General features: G+C 39.4%; 1 protein-coding gene across 2 annotated transcripts in view; it reads left to right on the forward strand.

The window, feature by feature from the left end:
- The first annotated feature begins 8,347 nt into the window (after positions 1–8,347).
- The window catches only part of GPR63 (G protein-coupled receptor 63), a 52,313-nt gene continuing 41,043 nt past the window's right edge, over positions 8,348–19,617 (forward strand). For both annotated transcript variants that reach the window (XR_010933801.1, XM_067702542.1), the window contains exon 1: positions 8,348–8,430. The gene's annotated coding sequence lies outside the window, so the exon portion shown is untranslated. The remainder of the gene's footprint in view (positions 8,431–19,617) is intronic.

A 19,617-nucleotide genomic window follows, 5' to 3' on the forward strand; every position in this document is an offset into this window, starting at 1 on the left:
TTTTTCTTTTTTGCACTATGCGGGCCTCTCACTGTTGTGGCCTCTCCCGTTGCGGAGCACAGGCTCCGGATGTGCAGGCTTAGCGGTCATGGCTCACGGGCCTAGCCGCTCCGTGGTATGTGGGATCTTCCCGGACCGGGGCACAAACCGGTGTCTCCTACTTCGGCAGGTGGACTCTCAACCACTGTGCCACCAGGGAAGCCCTCTGCCCATTTTTTGATTGGTTTTTTTTAATATAGAGTTGTATGAGCTATTTATGTATTTGGTATATTAATCTCTTGTCGGTCATATAATTTGCAAATATTTTCTCCCATTCCGTAAGTTTTCTTTTCATTTTGTCGATGGTTTCCTTTACCGTGAAAAAGCTTTTAAGTTTAATTAGGTCCCATTGGTTTGTTTCTGCTTTTCTTTCTTTTGCCTTAGGAAATAGATCCAAAAAAAAATATTGCTCCGATTTATGTCAAAGAGGGCTCTATATATGTTCTTTTCTAGGAGCTTTATGGTTTCAGGTCTTACATTTAGGTCTATGATCCATTTTGAGTTTATTTTTGTATAAGGTGTGGGAAAATATTCTACTTTAATTCTTTTACATGTAGCTGTCCAGTTTTCCCAGCACCACTTATTGAAGAGACTATCTTTTCTCTATTGTATATTCTTGCCTCCTTCATCTTAGATTAATTGGTCATAAGTTTGAAGGTTTATTTCTGGGCTCTCTATTCTGTTCCACTCATCTATGTGCCTATTTTCATGCCAGTACCATGCTGTTTTGATTACTATATCTTTGTAGTATAGTCTGAAGTCTGGGAGGGTTATGCCTCTAGCTTTGTTCTTTTTTCTCAAGATTGCTTTGGCAGTTTGGGGTCTTTTGTGGCTCCATATAAATTTTAGGATTATTTATTCTAGTTCTGTGAAAAATGTCATGGGTATTTTGATAGGGATCACATTAAATCTATAGATTGCTTTGGGTAGTATGGCCATTTTCACAGTATTAATTCTTCCAATCCAAGACATGGGATATCTTTCCATTTATTTGTATTCTGTTTCATATTCTTTTCTTTCTCTCTCCTATGGCTATCATCTTTAGTTCTCTTTTCCAGGCAGTCCTTAATGCTGGTCTCTGCTTCATTGTAACTATGTCACACCTTTCTCAAAGTTGCAGATGGCTTCTCACTGTTTCACAGGTAATGTACATGATGGTCCTTCAAGGAAGTCTTCCTGTATTGAGAAAAAGAAGTATACACTATTTCCTCGTGTCCCTAGGCTGGCTGTGCTACAACTTCCCTACCCTTTCTAATTAAATCTCAATTATGCTCTTATTTTTGTTTCTTAACTGTCAAATTCATGTTACCTGAGTTTGTTTATCTTTGCCCACCAAGAAGCAGGCACCAAGATGGGACAAGTTTTGCCACATATATTGGTGGAAATATCAGTGAAAGGTAAAGAAGAGGAAGGAGGAAGGCAGGGGAGACTTCTGAGCATGATGCAGGTCTCACACCTGTGCCTGGAGAGAGGGAAGGAAGGAGGACTGGCTATAAAGAATCTCAGACTGCAGCACAATTCTGAGAAAGTTTGACCAGGCTGATGATGAGTCCTGGAGCCAAAGTTACATGTCAGAGGAGTCCCAGGTGTGCAGGACTGGGCCCACACTATTTCCCCAGCCATTCTTTGTCATTGGCTGAGTTTAGGCCTAGGCAAGTGTGGCCCCAGTGAACACAGTGGTGGATCTTTAGGCCGGCAGTGATGTGGATTCCAGCAGTAGGACAGTTGAGTGCATTTTAATAGCCACCACAGTGAGCTTATTCAACATTTTTATTTCTATTCATATATTAATTTATTACTTGCCCATTATCTATATAAGTTACATATCTAACATCAGCAGAAAACCTTCAGAAGGTGAATATTATATGTCAAAAATAATTATGTAAAATAAGGAACCAAAATGATTTTATATACTAATTTTGAGAATAATTGTTTTCTTTTAGTGATTTTTGTTCTAAAATGGAGGATTTTTGCTTACTTCAAGAAAACCAAAAAATTTGAACAACATCCATCCCTTTTAACTCAACCAAATGTTTATTATATTTTTAAAAAACTAAAATACTGAGATTTTATAACTTCTAAATATTCTTTAAAAGTTCTTTGCAAGGGCCAAGTATAATTGTTTTTAAAAATATCAATTGTATGAAAAATGAGTGATTGATTACAAAAGAGATAAAATGGGAATTCCCTGGCGGTCCAGTGGTTAGGACTCCATGTTTTCATTGCCAAGGGCCCAGGTTCAGTCCCTGGTTGGGGAACTTAGATTCCTCAAGCCTTGCAGCGCGGCCAAAAAACCCCACAAAAAACAAAAGAGAGAGAGAGAGAGAGAGAGAGAGAGAGAGGTAAAAGGTGATAAAATTTACTATCAGCAGGGTAATAACCACTTCACTTGTTAAAAAATTCATGCTGAAAACAACTACTTACAGTCAGTGACACTGACATTGAATATTGTTAGTTATGTTTCTGAATGGAAAATTTTCAAATCAGCTGCCTACTATTCCACAACTTTCTAAAAGGGAATGAGATAAAAGAATACCTAGAAAACACAAACTCTGTGCCTTTAGTGATGGCTCTAACATGCATTGACATTAACTTTGTGTTGGAGACTATTAAGTGTTTTAGATGAATATCTTAATACTCGTTACACTTCATGCTTATTTTCAATTTACAGATGAAGAAAGTGAGGGTTAAAGAGGTTAAATAATTGCCTTGTGTCCCTTCATCATGGTGGCACTAGAAGTAGAACTTGTGATTATTAAATGGCAAAGGATTTACTTACCTACTACACTACCTTGCACTTCTAGTGAAGCTCCTGCTCAATTGGGCTAGCATTGTGTGAGCTGTGAAACCTCTTTCTGCTTCTATAGATAAAGGTAGAATTTCAAAACTCTTAGTTGTCTATGAAACACCTGTGCAAATTTGGTCATATCCTCAAAGTAGCCATACTTTTGTTCATTTAGGTTTCTTTTAACTGATATTTTTTAAAACTTACCTTCATCTGAAGAAGTAATACCCAGGAAACTGATGTGCTCGTTATATTTTCTAATTCATAACAAATTAAATACACGTAGTAAAGGTTACCCTCTTCTAAAGTGAAATCACATGCAAATAGACATCCAGACACCAGTGTTGGAGAAACACTGGCCTAAGACATAGACTGAAAGCAGGCTGAATGGCTGCTCTCTATCTCCTCTCACTGGTCTTGGCCTGCTGCATCTTACCACTGCAAAGTTTACTTGGTATGTGTGTGTCCGTACGTTCGTGTGTGAGTGTGCACCTGCTCTAGGGGGTGGGAAATAGTGTGATGGGGTAAAGTGGGGGCAGGGAAAAGGCTAAGAGATCATGTCTCCACTACAGCTTACCAAAAAATAGGAACATCCAGGCAGTTAGTCTCTATGGACTTACCTGTAGACTTTACCATGGACCTTCCAAGGTGGAGGCAACCAAAGCTAGTCATTGGAGATAGTTATTGGGGCACAGAGACACTTGTAGAGCAGGCACGTGTAATACAGAGGGCAAGCTGTGTTGGGTAGTTGAGTACTCTTCCCACAGAGGCCCTCTTTTTGTCCAACCCTATGCCCCTGAGGGATCCCTTAGCAAAAGGATTGGCTTTGGAGCTTTGTCTCCAGTGTGCACTGACTTGAACAATGCTTTGAATGTGACCAGTAAATACTGGCCAAAAAATATTATAATAAAAGACTTTTGAGCCTAAATCCTTGTTTCTAAAGATACTCAAGAGGCACCAAGGCCCACACTGACATATATTTATCCCTGCCCTATTGGCAAAACTAAGAGAAGGATTTTAATAAAAGGTCAACTCAACATCAAATACATCAAAGACAAGGTTTTTTTTTTTTTTAAATAACTTTATTAGGGGACTTTACAAATATACACAATAATGGGAAGTATAAGATAATAAACCTTCATGTATCTGTCCCCCAGCTTCAAAAATTATCAATCATTTTTCATCTATTCCTCCTTCCATTTTTTTTTGCAGGATTACAAAATTCTTCAGTATGTACCTCTGATGACATTTCTGTTTTACACATAATTGTTATGCCATAATCACATCTAACAATATTAAGAATAATTCATTTATAGTACCTAATACTGGACTTAGTCTATAATCTGATTTTCCTGACTGTCCCAGGGGTTCTTTTCATAGGTGCTTTGGTCAAAAGAGAACACAAAGCCCACACATTGCATTTCATGATTATGATTCTTAAATCTCTTTCACTCTTTTATAATTGGTCCCCTGCTTTTCCATGCGATTGATTTGATAGAGAAGCAAGGTCATTTTTCTTATTGACTGTTCAACATTCTAGATTTGACTGATTGCTTCCTTGAGGTGGTTTTTAAACTTGATCCTTTGTCCCTTGTATTTCTTATTAGGTCTAGAGGCTTGATTAGATTCAGGCAAGAAGACCTTATATTGGTTCTGGGTACTGATTTTGTCATATCATGACACACATAATGTCTGGGTGTTGGATTTTGGGGTTTAGGTTTTTTCTTTTTCTTTCTTACTTAGTTGCTCTCTCTCATTGGCAAGGTTCAAAATTATGCTACATTTATTTCCTTTGTCCAACCAGAAAAAAAAGTCAAGATCTACATAGACAAAATGACTAGGCAGAATACCAGTGGTTCTGAATCTCTTGGACAATCTGTATTTGAAGAAAGCTTCTCCTGCTTCGTACACAAAGGAATTGACTGTACAAAGGAAAATGTATGAGATATGAACACTTAGGGATTACTGAATGTAGAATTACAAAAAGCACATCACTAATTACTATATTTAGAAGCTAAACTATTAAAAATCAGGTTGAAAATAGCTGAAATGTCATGAGTCATTTGCTAATTATTTAGCTTATGGATTTCCAATGCCATTTGCTTCTAGCCCTTTTCTTCTTCCTTAGGGAATTTTTGGTGGCATTGCTTTTTAACACCTCCAGAAACTATTGTATGCTGATAACTGACCATAAATTGTACATGTGGAGAGACACGTAAGAGATTATGACTCAGGATCCATGCTGTGTTATTGACTGAGATAAACCATGAGTGGATTGCACCACAGTTGAGGACTTTCAGAGCAGAAAGTAGTTAGAATTCTGCTGACTAAGTAGTATGCTATCTATTGATTGGTAAAGAATTAGAAACGTAAAGCAAGAAGGTGAATATGCCCCTTGAAGAGAGACAGCATATCACCATGCTTCTCAGGTGCTAGACGTGTTCAGTTATGGGTCCAGCCCATGGGTTTGCAGCCATGACTGTACCAGGGCAGCTTTTAAACTTACTGATGCCTGGACTCTACCCCAGAACTGAGTCTGGGTCTCTGAGGGTGGGTTCCAGGCATTGGTATTTTGAAAAATCTCTTTAGGTGATTCTAATATGCAGCCAGGGCTGAAAATCTTCAATCTAGCCAGCAAACAAGAGGTACCATTTATAGGTCTTTCTCTGTGCAAAAGACTGCGCTGGAAATCTCTTGCACATAAGGAAAATGACGCTTGGAGAGACGTTATTCACTCACTGTTTTGCTACAAAGAGTTTCACTCTCATTCTATCTGGATTCAGAACTATGTGTTTTGAAATATTTTTGAAAGTGACCAGAAGTATGAAATGAAATTTACATCATAACTTAGAACACAGAAGATAATGAAACACAAGTTCAACAAATAATCTTATTGTGATGCACTTTAATATTTTTATTTTAATTAAAAAAATACTAGTCAAAACCTACTAAAATGATTTCATGACCTGCTGTTTGAAACACTCATAAACCATGACAGTGCAGATTTCCTTTCAGTTCCAAACACATGGCAAGATCTTTTCCCCCTCAATCCTGCTCATATTTTCTCTTCTTACCTGGAAAACCATTATGTTTTTTCTCTGCATTTTTAAAAGGCCATCAGGTTGGTTCCTGGCTGAAAAGCATTTCCCAGACTACTTCAGCTCATTGTGTCTCTTATTTCAGTGCCTATAGCTAACACGCAGAGCTCATCACACTTTTTTTTTTTACACTAAATCATGTGATATACTGTGATGCTCTGTAATTGTCCTATATCTTAGATGGTTATGTCTCCTTGACTAAATTTAACCGCTCTGAGGGCAGTGATCATGTTGCATGCTTTTGCTTCTATACTTTTCGAGATGCCTAGCACAGAGCAGGGCAGATCACAAAAGCTAAAAGCTGTCCTGTGACCCTAGGCAAATCAATCTCTTACATTTTATTTCTTCCTCCTTAAAGTGAAGGGGGCCATTTTAGGTTAATCCTAAAGTTTCCTCCAGGTTTTTAAGTCTATTTGTGTATAATATCTATGAACTTCTTCTATAAATACAGAAGTGAAGAATACATTAAACATTTTTATGAGCAACCAAAGGAAAGTTCTCACGTGGGAAGAAAAAAGGCTGAAATTATTCGGCAGTTTTGGTAGGCAAAATATAAACTCCTCTGTGCTATCTCTGAAAAGATAAAGAAGAACTTACTGGAGTTTGGAAATGGAATTGGGCCCTGGGTCATTTGGATTCTGATATGTGATTATTCATAGGCTGCATTTCTTTTTCAAGTTGAATGAATATATGGGTAGCAAGAAATATCCACGGACTCTTTATATTATTATGAATTGATCACATAATAACACAAGGCTTAACAATGAATGTGGGGTTGGGCGGGGGCGTGTGGAGGCAGAGGTAGCATGATTTAGGGAAAAAATGATTGAATACAATTACAGTTTAGGTATTGTTTGTTTGCAAGTGGTTTGTTAACATCACTGAGGCCCTTCCGAGTGGCTTCTGAGGTGAAAGGATGTGGCTGGCTGGGTCAGTTACTTGCATTCTTCTGAACCAGAGGCTATAGGCAGAGTAGCCAGAGAGGTAGGTGCTGCGTGTATGTGTGTGTGTTAGGGAATGGGAGGTGTGGGGAATAGACCGTCTATGGACTTTACCTGCTCATTATTATACCAATTATACCAATCCATGGTTATAATGATTAGTTCAGAGACGGGCATAGGATCTAAGCAAGTCCAATGAGACTCATTCCTTGGCCTGCTTTCTTGTTAATGGGACCATTTGCTAAGGAGGTGGGACGAGGGGGAAAACCTGGGGCTATAGGTCTAGGCCCTGATTAGAGAAAATAAAGCCAGTGTAATGAAAACACAACCACGATTTGAAGAGAAACAGAGTCCTAACACTCTTTGAACACCTGGAGAAAAGCAAGGATTTTTTTTTACCTTTTTTTTTTAAAAGCAACATTTTATTTATTTATTTTAATATCTTTATTGGAATATAATTGCTTTACAATATTGTGTTAGTTTCTGTTGTACAACAAAGTGAATCAGCTATAAGTATACATATATCCTCATATCCCCTCCCTCTTGAGCCTCCCTTCCATCCTCCCTATCCCACCCCTTTAGAAAATCAAGGATTTTAAAAAGCATTGTTTTTTTCTGCCAGTTCTACTCTTGGGATTTATAAGCATATGAGTCAATACATTTCAACCTCCTTTGCTGTAGGCTTTCAAAAGTCAGTTTGAGTTGGGTACCTATTACATCCAACTATCCTGACTATACAGGAGTTTATCATGAAACCAGTATAGCTTCACTGTTGCTCACTGCTAACCTCCTCTCTCATCTTGTCCTTTGGTTAAACAGGGCCATGTCTCCTGCTTTTATAGAGCCCAACATTCGTTTCCTCTCCACCTGGTAAGAAAGGTTTCTCCAACCTTCTGCGCATGGTATTCCAGGTGTCTTCCTCCACAAGTTAACATGTGCTTGTTTCACAACAGCAAGTGGCAGGAGAGGAAAAAAATGAGGTCCAGTCTTAGGCAAGTGATGCGACTGCCTTTGTGTCTATTACAAAATACCTCTCCCTCAGAGTCCCCACCCGCCCAGCACCCCCATTCTTTGGAGCCCAGGCTGGATTTTAATCTTCAATTGCCTGTCCACCTCCACCTCAGCCAGAGGACGCTGGGCAGGGTACAAATGACACAAAGACTGTGCTGAGGTCCTACAGTACTAAGAAGAAGCAAGAGCTGGAGTCAAGAGGTAGAAAAACAAGCCCACACCCACACCCACTGTTACTGTGGTCACTTCCTAGGGTGTTGATAGCTGCTGATGCTGCGTCTCTGGGCATCGCCACACTGGGCATATCCCGCTGTGCAGTGATCACAAATGTTGATGATAGCTGGAAAAACAGTATCACTTGTCACTTGAAAGCAGTATTTCCCAGTATCATTTAGATCTTAAGTTTGATATCTTTTCTTAAGGGCCTTCCTGAATTCAGTTTGGTGATCTTTACAGCCAGTCTTTGCTGATGCAATAGTTCAAGACATCCAGTTGAAGGCCACCTGGCCATTGGCCATTGGAAGAGAACAGAGCACATGGTAAATCAGGGCATTTGGTAAGTCTCCCCTGACACACCAGTGACACCCTCAGGGGTCAGTCTAGGGACCCCAGCTGGTCTTTAGTTTTTTTGGTCTCCTGCACTCCTCGTGGTGGTGGGGGACTCTCAACACTGTTGGAGACAGGAAGAAAAAGCAGGAAACATGGGAGGAAACGCAATTCCACTGGGCAGTCTCCAGCAGCGCGCACGGGCTTCGGGGGCGTAGGTGTGGGCGGTGCCTCTGTGGAGGCGGGAAGACAAGCCCCTAAGGGGGATGGGGCGATTAGGAGAAGGGGCGAAGTTCCAACACCGTCGTGGGCGCAAACCAACGGCGAGGGCGGCCCGCCGGTGCCGGGTCCCAGCACTTGCCCTGTTTTGGCCCAGGCGGAGGGCTGGGGCAGACCGGGTTCTGGCCCCTGGAATCTCTCCGTGTCTGCAGGCTCCCTCACTATTTTCTTGCTTCCTCCCCCCTCGCCGCCCGTCCTAAAACGCGGCGCCTTTAAGAGGGAGCTCGGTTACCCTGGGGGCGGGAACCCCTCGGCAGATCGCGAGGCGGCGGCGCTCGGCCGCGATGCTTCTCACTTTCTGCTCCAGCTGCCGTCGCCGCCGCCGCCGCCTGGATCGCCACCGCCATCCCCGCCTCCTCTTCCTCCTCCTCCTCCTCCTCTGCCTCGAAGCGTCGTTTTCTGCAGCAGAGGAGAGAAGTGCTATGTCAGGAAAGTTCCGGGAGGGACTGGCTGGGGCCATGCTCCCCGGGCTCTCCCGCAGGCGCCCGCGCGCAGCCCTTTGTATGAGGTGAGACTTGGGGTCCCTGGCCCCAGGGACAGGTAGCCGCCCGCGGGGAGCGCTTTGATTCGTCGCGGTGGGAAGGGTGTGCGGTTGGGCGGAGTGTGCGGCGGGGGACGAGGCTGGTGAGACCGAAGTTGTGCCGGAGAAGCTCCGGGTTTTCGGGAAGGTTTTTGCAGCTGGACTAGAGGGATTTCGGCAGCCAGCGCCACACGGTGGGGCCCGGCCGGGACTCGGTGTCCCCGGGTCCCGCCTCGCCTCGCCTCCCGACGCCCCCTGCCCCGTCCCCTGCCCGCCCGAGCGGTGAGGCCTTCGAAGAAACCGCTCCGCTGCTGGCCGGACCCCGGTGCCGGGTTTCTCTCTGCCGGGCTCTCCCGTCGAGATGCTAAGCGCTGGGAGTGAGAGGCAGGGGATGGAATCCTCCTGAACTTTTACACTGTGGGCTCCTCACTCTTCAGGGGTGAAATTCACCTCGTTTGCCCAAGTCCGAGGGCTCCTTCGAGCTCCACCAGTTCTGAGAGGTTGCCTTTTACTTGCGGGTGAGCTTTCCGAGCTGTGGCTCTTTCAGCCTTGGTCGGTTTTCAGCGTTGCACTGATTTTCGTCCGCCCTCCTCCTCCCCTTTTGGGAAACATTTTTTTTTTTTTAAGAAAAAAAATATCTTGGAGGATTCGGGTGCTAAAACAAACAAACCAACCACCACTACAACAAAACCCAACAATGCTTTTTTGTGAAATTTACCCCCCGGGGCTGACCTAAGTATTCCAAGCGATCGTTTAGTCCCCATGAAATATTTAGTGTTGGTCTTAACACTTAATGAAAGGCAAAGATCACTGCAGTAGGATGTAGGGTTTTTTTTTTTCTTCTTTCAGTGAGGTGAGATGAGGTTTCAGTCATGTTTTTTAAAAATTTCAATCATGTTTTTTAAAGATTTTTCTCTTGGTTTATTGGTTTTCATTATAGCTTAGATTAAGAAGGCTCCCATTAATTTTAGGAGTAATATTTCTAGAATCATAAATAAAACCTGATGTTTCTTGCGTAATCCGACATTGCTTCAGACAGTTTTACTCCTGGATGAGGTATGTAGTAGGTGTAATTATTTGATGAAACCTAATATATAAGTACATTTATTGCCCAAGTGGCTAAGTTTTCTTTTTTCATATATCCTGTGGGTGAAGGAAGCCCATTTTCTCACACCCCCAGGTCTCTACCACAAATGTCTGTTCTTGTTTCTGTCTTCGTCACTCACATCGTATACATCTGATGACAGGGACAAATCAGAGGTGCTGATGGCAAGTCCCTATATTTTGTGAAGTGTTGCATAGCCAGAATTGTAGTGATGTAATTGATTATACCGTCCAGATTATTTTGAAAAATAAAAATAGAATGTGGGAGCTTGTTTAAAGAAAAGAGTGTCATGAAGTATTTAAATTCTCAAGTATATGCTTTACATATAATTTGTGTGTAGAAAGATATATTACCAAAATAGACGGGGAATACTGTAAGAGACAACTTATGTGCAGTGGGGAAGTTTTGAAAGAAAATCATTCCAGAATAAACATTAATATAATAACATTTTGTTTGGGATATAGGTTTTCATCTCTGAGCATGGTTTTGTCACTCTGTTGTCAAATATACCAGAATTGAAACTTTAAAAAAAGCACTCTCCATCTCAAGCATTTTCTGAAAATTTGTAGCAAACTGAGCATTTTTGGAAAAAAATTTGCTTAGAAAAAGTCGCATACTTAAAGCCCTAACTGCAGTTACTATTTTATCTTAAGTTTGCTGGACTCTAGGCCAGAAAGTACCGCATTCAGTAGGAATTTGGGGTTCTAAGGTGGATGTGACTTATTTCCTAGAACTGTGTGGGTTAATATGAGTACCTTGAGATTTGGTATGTGACTTATTTGATTGAGATGATAGTTTTGTGAATAATCCTTTTTGAAACTAAAGATATATATTCATATGTATATCACATATCACATATATATATATATCACAAAATCCGTATCTATTTATAGATATGGGTATACATATATTTATGTATCTCTATATATCTATAGAAGGGAAAACTGTTCAGGGACTCAATAATACTCCTTCACTAAGAAGAGCATGTCTGAAAGATCAAAAGCTAAAAACATTTCTTGCTACGACTTGTCATTTCTTCAGCAATTTCATCACTATCAGTTAAGTTAAAAAAAATACTGTATTTTCCAGCATGTTCTTGTTCTCACACAAGGCTTGGACCAGGGAGCCGTATGCCAATGATCCTAACCGCATATTTTTTAAATGAACTGAAGTATCACACCAATGGATGATTGAATCAGGCATTTAAGCTTCTGCAATTTAACTCCAGTAGAAGAATCCCTGGTAAAATTTAGCTTGTTAATATAGTGTTTTCTTCTTTTAACACTTCAATAATTACTTCAGGGCATTCCCCATAGGTCTGGGTCTTAGAGAGTAGACATCAAAGGCATGGGAGGCAAACCTTGGGTAAGTTTTGGTACTCCAATTTGTGAAATGATGTCTTGAGTATTTGATTTGAGAGAGATACTCATTTATACTTGGGAAAATAATACCTATGATACAGTGCTCCAGTCTATAGGCAAAGCTTTGGAATATTTATCATGTTCCACAGCTGAAGCTGCTTCATTTTAGCATATGTATGAAAGTTAGAAATGAAATGATTTTTTAGACTTTTTTTTCATTTGCTAGACATTTACCAGGAATGTGTTTATATTTGCTACAAATGCCCTTTACTTTATTGCATATGGCAATTTTTTCCTTTTCCTTTTCCTTTTTTTTGCTACTATGGTGTGTATATTTAGGGTGAGTTCTTAGTGTTTACTTGAAACAGACAGTACCATGTTTCACAGAGTTTATGTTGTGTGTCTTCAGCTTAAAAAAATAACATTTGAAATGTTTGACTATGAACATGAGATCACAGACTTTCAGAACTGATGGGATCTTGGTCAATTATAGTTTCGGTTTCCTGGGAATTTTCTGTTTAAGGTCAGATGTGGCCCTGATTTGAACTGGATGATGCACAAATAAGTACTTTTGCAACCACAAAACATGGAGAACATTCCAAATAATTTGCAGTGTGGGCATGCTTTAGTGTTTAGTTGGCTTGAGGCAGTGTGCCATGCTTGTAAAAAATGGTTTTTGAAGCTGACAGCAAGCTGTTTCACTCTTTGAGTTTGACACATAGGATGAAGTGCCTTTTAGCCTCTGTGCCAGTAAATATGGACAGGATTGGAAAAAGTAATTTGTTCACATTTCTGTATGTCAGAAGATTCAGAAAACTCAAGCATGAAACTAGCTTAATATACTGGAAAACTCATTCATATTCATTAAAAATGTAATGAAGAGTTGAGAATGTTGGATTTTAACACAGCTTTCAGGTCATGGGCAAAAGAGTGTATATTTGCAGTTAGTAGGGTAATCTAATGGTCATCTCTTGAAATTAATAATAACACTATTATTAATAGTATTTCCTTTGAGTGATAATCCTCCCAGGCCCAACTTTGATTAAAAAAACATCCCCAGGGCTTCCCTGGTGGCGCAGTGGTTGAGAGTCCGCCTGCCTATGCAGGGGACGCAGGGTCGTGCCCCGGTCCGGGAAGATCCCACATGCCGCGGAGCGGCTGGGCCAGTGAGCCATGGCCGCTGAGCCTGCGCGTCCGGAGCCTGTGCTCCGCAACGGGAGAGGCCACAACAGTGAGAGGCCCGTGTACCGCAAAAAAAAAAAAAAAAGAAAAGGATAGTTATGCCTATTAACATTTTGATATATATTTTTATATACATATAGAAAAATACTATAATATTTCATTTTCTAAAAATGATACTTTACTTACTATATGTTTTTCTTTTAAATTTTCATACAAAGGTGAACCACATTCCATATCATAGAGTGATCTTCTATAACATATTTTAAATACTAAATAGTATTTTGTTCTGTGGATGTATCATATTTCATTGGGGAGATGCCATAATATCAGACAGGTTTTCTTTTTTTTAAATTGCTACTATATAGCAGTAAATATCTTAAAGGTCAGCTTTTGTACATATCTGTGATTATTTCCTTTGAGTAAAACCCGGAAGTAGAAATTTGGGGTAGGGATAAAAGGCAGTGATGTTTTTTATTGACCTCAAGGCATTTTATTAGTCCCAATATAAATCTGTAGCTTTAATCATAGCTTTCCTTGGTTACCGTCTGCAGGTTTTTTTGGTCAGTGTAATATGAAAGACTCAAGTCAGATAGCATTTGAACCCTGACCTGAGTGACTAGGGCTTTATCCAAATGCAATAACCCTAGATATTTACAAAGACTTATCTATAAGGTCCGGCCTCAACACCAGAACATCCATTAGTGCCCAGTTAATAGCTGTAAATGCTGTTACCACCTAAACAGGAATAGCAGTTGATAGTGTGCTCTGAGAGTTCTCTCTTTTTCACTTTCGGTCTCCTTACTGTATTACCATCTGAGCTCCTGGCCACATTTACTGATACATACATAATTGCTGTATGGTAGAGTAAATAAATACTGTTTCCTTATGTATAGTCATCTCTAAGATTTAAAGATTCTATTTTCTGCCCTTTGCTGCCAACACCTAGACTCTTAATGTCCTCTGTGTGTTTATCTCTGTATCTCTATATCTATATTTTATATATTTATCTCTATCTTTCTCACTCTGTCGATAATACAAAACTTCATCATAGCCAGAAATTACGTTTTAAAATCAGATAAGTATCCCTCTGGCTACCACACAAACATAGTCACTCCCGGGAACAAATCTAGGGGTATAAAATGGGCAAACACCAGGAAAAGGACATTTGTGAAAACTTACAGATTGATAGTTTAATGTAGAGAGAAATTTTCTCCTTCATTTTTATGACTGACGTTGTCTTTAGCTGTTAGACATGACCCTAATGACTGAAGAATGGCATTTGTATTTTCATGTACATTTTTCATCTTTAGAATTTGATGCTGGCTGTAAAAAGGAAACAGAGGGCTTCCCTGGTGGCACAGTGGTTGAGAGTCCGCCTGCCGATGCAGGGGACATGGGTTCGTGCCCCGGTCCAGGAGGAATCCACATGCCGCGGAGCAGCTGGGCCCGTGAGCCATGGCCACTGAGCCTGCGCGTCCGGAGCCTGTGCTCCGCAACGGGAGAGGCCACGACAGTGAAAGGCCTGTGTACCGCAAAAAAAAAAAGAAACATAAAGTAAGCGTGCACACACACACAAACACAAACATATTTTCTGGGCCAGCTATTCTTTTTTCAGACAGTGTCTTCTCCACTGTGTGGAGACCATGTCCTTTCCTCCTTTCTCTAAGTCAGGCTGAGCTTCTCTGTGCCCTAGTACATGGTGTTTTCCTGTTCTAGCACTTCAGAATGAATTTTTTGTTTAGATGAGTATAATGTCCCTCTTTAATATCTCAAACAACAGAATCATATCTTTGTATTTTGGCATGAAATTTAACAGGCATAAAGGATTGAACAGGTACATTTTTTCATGAGATTGTCTGGATGTTCATTGTTTACATGGAGAGGTTTAGAAAATGCTTTTTTTTTTTTTTTTTTTTTTTTTTTTTTTTTTGCGGTACACAGGCCTCTCACTGTTGTGGCCTCTCCCGTTGCGGAGCACAGGCTCCGGACGCGCAGGCTCAGCGGCCATGGCTCACGGGCCCAGCCGCTCCACGGCATGTGGGATCTTCCCAGACCGGGGCACGAACCCGTGTCCCCTGCATCGGCAGGCAGACTCTCAACCACTACGCCACCAGGGAAGCCGTAGAAAATGCTTTTGAAACTGATTTTACTACATATTTTTAAAAGAATATTTGTTGTGAAGTACCTTGTACATATAAAGGTGCATAAAACGTATTTGTAAGTTAAAAAAATAGAATACCTTTGCACCTACTACCAAGGTTAAAAAGTATGATATACCTAGAATCCCTCAGTTTACCCATTCCCCACCTAAAGGCAACCCTTGCTTTATCTCTAAAGCAACATATTCTTTAGTTTTGGTTATTTTTGGACTTTACATAAAGGGAATTATCATATATGTATTATATACTTTTATGTTTGCTTCATTTGTTCACTGTTACGTTTTTGAAATTCATCAATTTCATAGCTGTAATTTGTTTTTGTTTCTGTTTAATGTTTTATTGTATGAATTCTATAATTCATTCATTTCACTCTTAAGGGGAATTTGTCACTGTAACTAGGTTTTCAAAAGCATAAAGTATAAGCATAAAGTTTTCCGTGATATCCTTTTATCTGTTTAATCACTGCCACATCTGTGATATGTCCCATTTCTTTTTTACTCCTGATGCTGCTGATTTCTGTCTGTCTGTCTCTGTCTGTTGCTCTTTCACTCTCTGTCTCTCCTTCAATCTTTTTTTAAATTTTTAAAATTTTTTGGCCACGCCACTGGGCACGTGGGATCTTAGTTCCCTGACTGGAGATCAGACCCTTGGCCCCTGAAGTGGAAGCATGGAGTCTTAACTACTGGACCACTAGGGAAGTCCCTCTCCTTCTTCAATCTTGAGATATATCTTTTCAAAGAAAAGATCTTTTCAAAGAACCGACTTTTGCCATTGCCGATCATCACTATTACCTGTTTTTTTCCCCTAAATCCTTCATTTTTTTGCTATTTTATTTTCTTTCTCCCATGTTTTTAGGTTTATTCTGTCATTATTCTAATTTCTTAAGTTGGGTGCTTAGCTCATTAATTGTGAACTTGCCTCATCAGAGGACAAGGAGTTGTCCTTGAATCATCACGTTAGCTGCTTATCAGAATTTTTATGTAGTGCTTTTGTTATCATACAGTTCTAAATAATTTGCTGTGGTTTCTTTGATTCATAGATTCAAGATCCATCTTGAGAATGGTGTTTTCTAATTGCTAGACATAGTTTGTTGTTGCTGTTGCTGATTTCCAACCTACTTGTAATATGGTCACAGTATGTGGTCTCTATCATACCAGTCTTCTGATGCTCTTTGAGGTTATCTTCATGGGCTAGGGCAAATGTTCTCTTTTTAATAAATGTCCCATGTGTAGCTTGAAAATCATGTATGTTCTCCAGTTTCTGGGTGCAGTGTTCAATGTGTATCCAAAAGATGAAAATTTTAATTGTGCTGTTTAAATCTTCTTATTCCTTATTAATGATTTTGTCTGCTTGATTATTCAGTTACTGAGAAATTGTAACAATGGCTTTATCAATCTCATCTCCATAATTCACCGTCTGCTTTGAATATTTTGAGATTTGTTATTAAGTACCTTTACAATTAGATTTTTAAATATTCTTATGGTAAATTAAACCTTTTTTCATATGTAATGACCTAAGTCTCTAATCGTGCTGTTTGACTTAACTTTTTCATTGATATTAATAAAACAATTTAGGGTTTCCTATAGATTTTGATTGGCTTGATATATCTTTCTCTACTCTTTGACTTTCAAGTTGGATTTATGTTCTTATGTTTTTAGATGTGTCTTTTGTAAATAGCATATAGCTGGATCTTTGCTTTTAACTGGAGAGTTTAGTCTTTTTATGTTTAGAATGAAGACTGACATATTTGGGTTTATTATCACATTATGAGGTATTTTCTGTTCTGCTTTACCTCTTTCTACTCTCCTTTGTTGCCTTGTTTTGAACAGGTTGATTCTCTCCCATCCCCTTTTACTATCCTTTTTATTTTGAGGGTTAGGGCACTGGCTATAAGCTCCATATCTATTCTTTTAGTGGATACCCAGACAGTTTTACTAGGCATACTCATCTTAATCTAGTTTAATCAGTATCTTTGCCTTCTGCCATAGACTGAATTGTGTTCCTCCAGATTCATATGTTGAAGCCCTATGCCCCAATGTGATTGTATTTGGAGATGAAGCTTATAAGGATGTAATTAAGGTTAAATGAGGTCACATGGGTGAGGCCCTAATCTAATAAGACTGGTATCCATATAAGAAGAGGAAGAGACACCAGAGGTATCTTTCTTCCTTTTACCTATGCACAGAGGAAAGGCCAAGTGAGGACACAGTGAGAAGGTGGCTGCTCTTAATTGCTCATGTTGCCTTTATCATTTTAAGGTTTTGTTATTTTTGACTATGAGCTGCTCACTTTCCCTAGAACTTTATTGGTGGTAATTTTTTCAGGCCTAGGTTGAAGGTGAGTTCCTCCAGAGGGGAAATATATTTTGATTCTACTACTAGCTTGGACACTATTGGCTCAGGTACATTTAAATGAGATTTCTGCTTGAGGGTTTGTTTGTTTGTTTTTTTAATCTCAGGACTAGTTTGTGGATATGAATTCCTTGGAGAGATTATTTTCCCTCATCTGTCTAGCACTAGATTCAAGACTGGCAGTTTTCTTTGCTGTCTCTTTTGGCATGGAGGAGTTTATTTCTTGTTCACTTTTCACATAGTGAATTAGCCCTTTGAAGTCCTGGTTGCTGTTGGGGTCTTCTAAAAAAGCAGACAGTAATGTGTCAAGCTAAGATTGAAAAATGCTTACTTTTCTTTTTCTCTTTTAACTCCAATTTTGCAATTTATCATTTTCCTCTGCTGATACATTTTGAATTTCTGTATAGTATATTGGTATCAGCACTTTCCTAAGGCCTAAACTTCATCTTGTTTACAGTCATTTAATATTTCATTTTATATTTTGTTCTTTAGGAAGTTAGTGTAGGCATCTTATTTTAAATTATTTGGTTACATCGGCAAGCTTGAAAGACACTGCCAGTTACATTTATTTTTCTATTGCTTCAGATTTCTGGGTTTTGCCTTTAAATGGTAGTAGGGAAAGTTAAAAAGCCACCTTTGGTCTGCATTGCCCTTATTTATAATCTCCAAAGCAAGTTAAAGATGGCAGACTGCAGGATTCTTCTGGGTAGTTCACTTTTGAAAAGGAGTAATTATTCCATGTTTATTTCAAATGGTTACATCTTGGTAAACATTTAAGAAATGTTTAGTTTTTCTCTTTGTTATACTCAATATTTTTCCTTTAACCCTATGTAGTATAGATATGTGGATGCAGCCTTGGTTGTAATGATCAGTTAAAATGCAAAGAGTTTGAGAACCTCAGCATTTATATTTCTTAGTACTCAGTTACTATGGATTAGCTATAAAAACTTAGATACACTGGTAAAATGAAGTCAAATAGAAGTCAAATACAGAAACAGACTGAAGTAATTAACTTGATTACCTTTGGGTAATTATTTCATTCATCAAGTCATAAAGCTAAGCTTTTAATATTTTCTGTGCTCTTTTTATGAAATAATTTTTCTTTTGCATTCTGAGTTTTAAAATCTTTTTGTCCTACTAGTTTTCCTTATCTTGCATAAGGAATCACCAGAATAGAAATGATCTCCGAGGCTCACATAATAGAATTTTATTCTGGTAAGGTCTTTGCTCATATCTAGATTCTAGGTTGGAATAAAGTTTCAGGAAAAGATCCTTCAGGTAATTTTTTTTTAGTGGGTAGCCAGGGAGGACTCCTGTGAAAAGCCTCATTACATAACATAGCATCCATTTAGTTTGCGGCCCTTGTAGAAAGGGAATTTTCTATTTGTCTAATATAAACTTGAGACTTGGAGTGATCATTTCACTGAATGCTGTCCCTCCCAGAATCTACGTTAAATGCTTATTCTATTTCAATTCCAGCATAATAAATATTCTGCATATAAGAAGAATTTTCACGTTTGTTTCATCAGCCATTAGACAAACTCTATATTTGGGCCATTCCAGTGCAATGGTTCTTGCCATTATAGAATCTATATTGAGTCCACCCACATGTATACACACTCATGCACCTCTTTCTGGTATCACTTTCATAGGCCGCATCTGCTAGGAGAAATCAAATGAGAACCAACATGAATGAAGTATAACAAAACTGGAAGAACTCCCCATAAGTATAAACAGTGATGTGTATACAGCAGTATATAGTGTTCTTTCCGCCTTGAAATTGAAATTCCGACTATTATGTGTACAGTTGACATTGGGTGAGTGAATTCCTTCTAGTTCCTGGGTCTTACCACCCCCATATGTCAGTTGAATCAGCACTTCGTGAACTTGCAAAGCTTTACTGACACTTTGATTTTTGAGCAGAGGACCAGAGACTAGCAGCAGGTATCTTACTGAATGGCAGCATCATTGGGGCACTACCAGTGGGGAGCCCAGCAACAAACAAACATCACAGCCTCACCCCAAGTTCCTTCTCCTTTGTGGTTTTGTGGTGCATGATGAAGAATTGTTCTTTGGTGTTCAGAATACAGCCATTTTATCAACTTTATTTATTTTTTTTTCATTTCTAAAGGTTCAAAATGAATATTCCAGATTTTCTTTAAATATTTTCTTTGCTAAGGCATGATTTTTTGGTGGGGAGGGAGCATGGTAGGTGTTGGGAGGTGATATGCAGTACTTTG

This window comes from Pseudorca crassidens, chromosome 13 (genome assembly GCF_039906515.1).
Source record: "Pseudorca crassidens isolate mPseCra1 chromosome 13, mPseCra1.hap1, whole genome shotgun sequence".
Classification (NCBI taxonomy): domain Eukaryota; kingdom Metazoa; phylum Chordata; class Mammalia; order Artiodactyla; family Delphinidae; genus Pseudorca; species Pseudorca crassidens.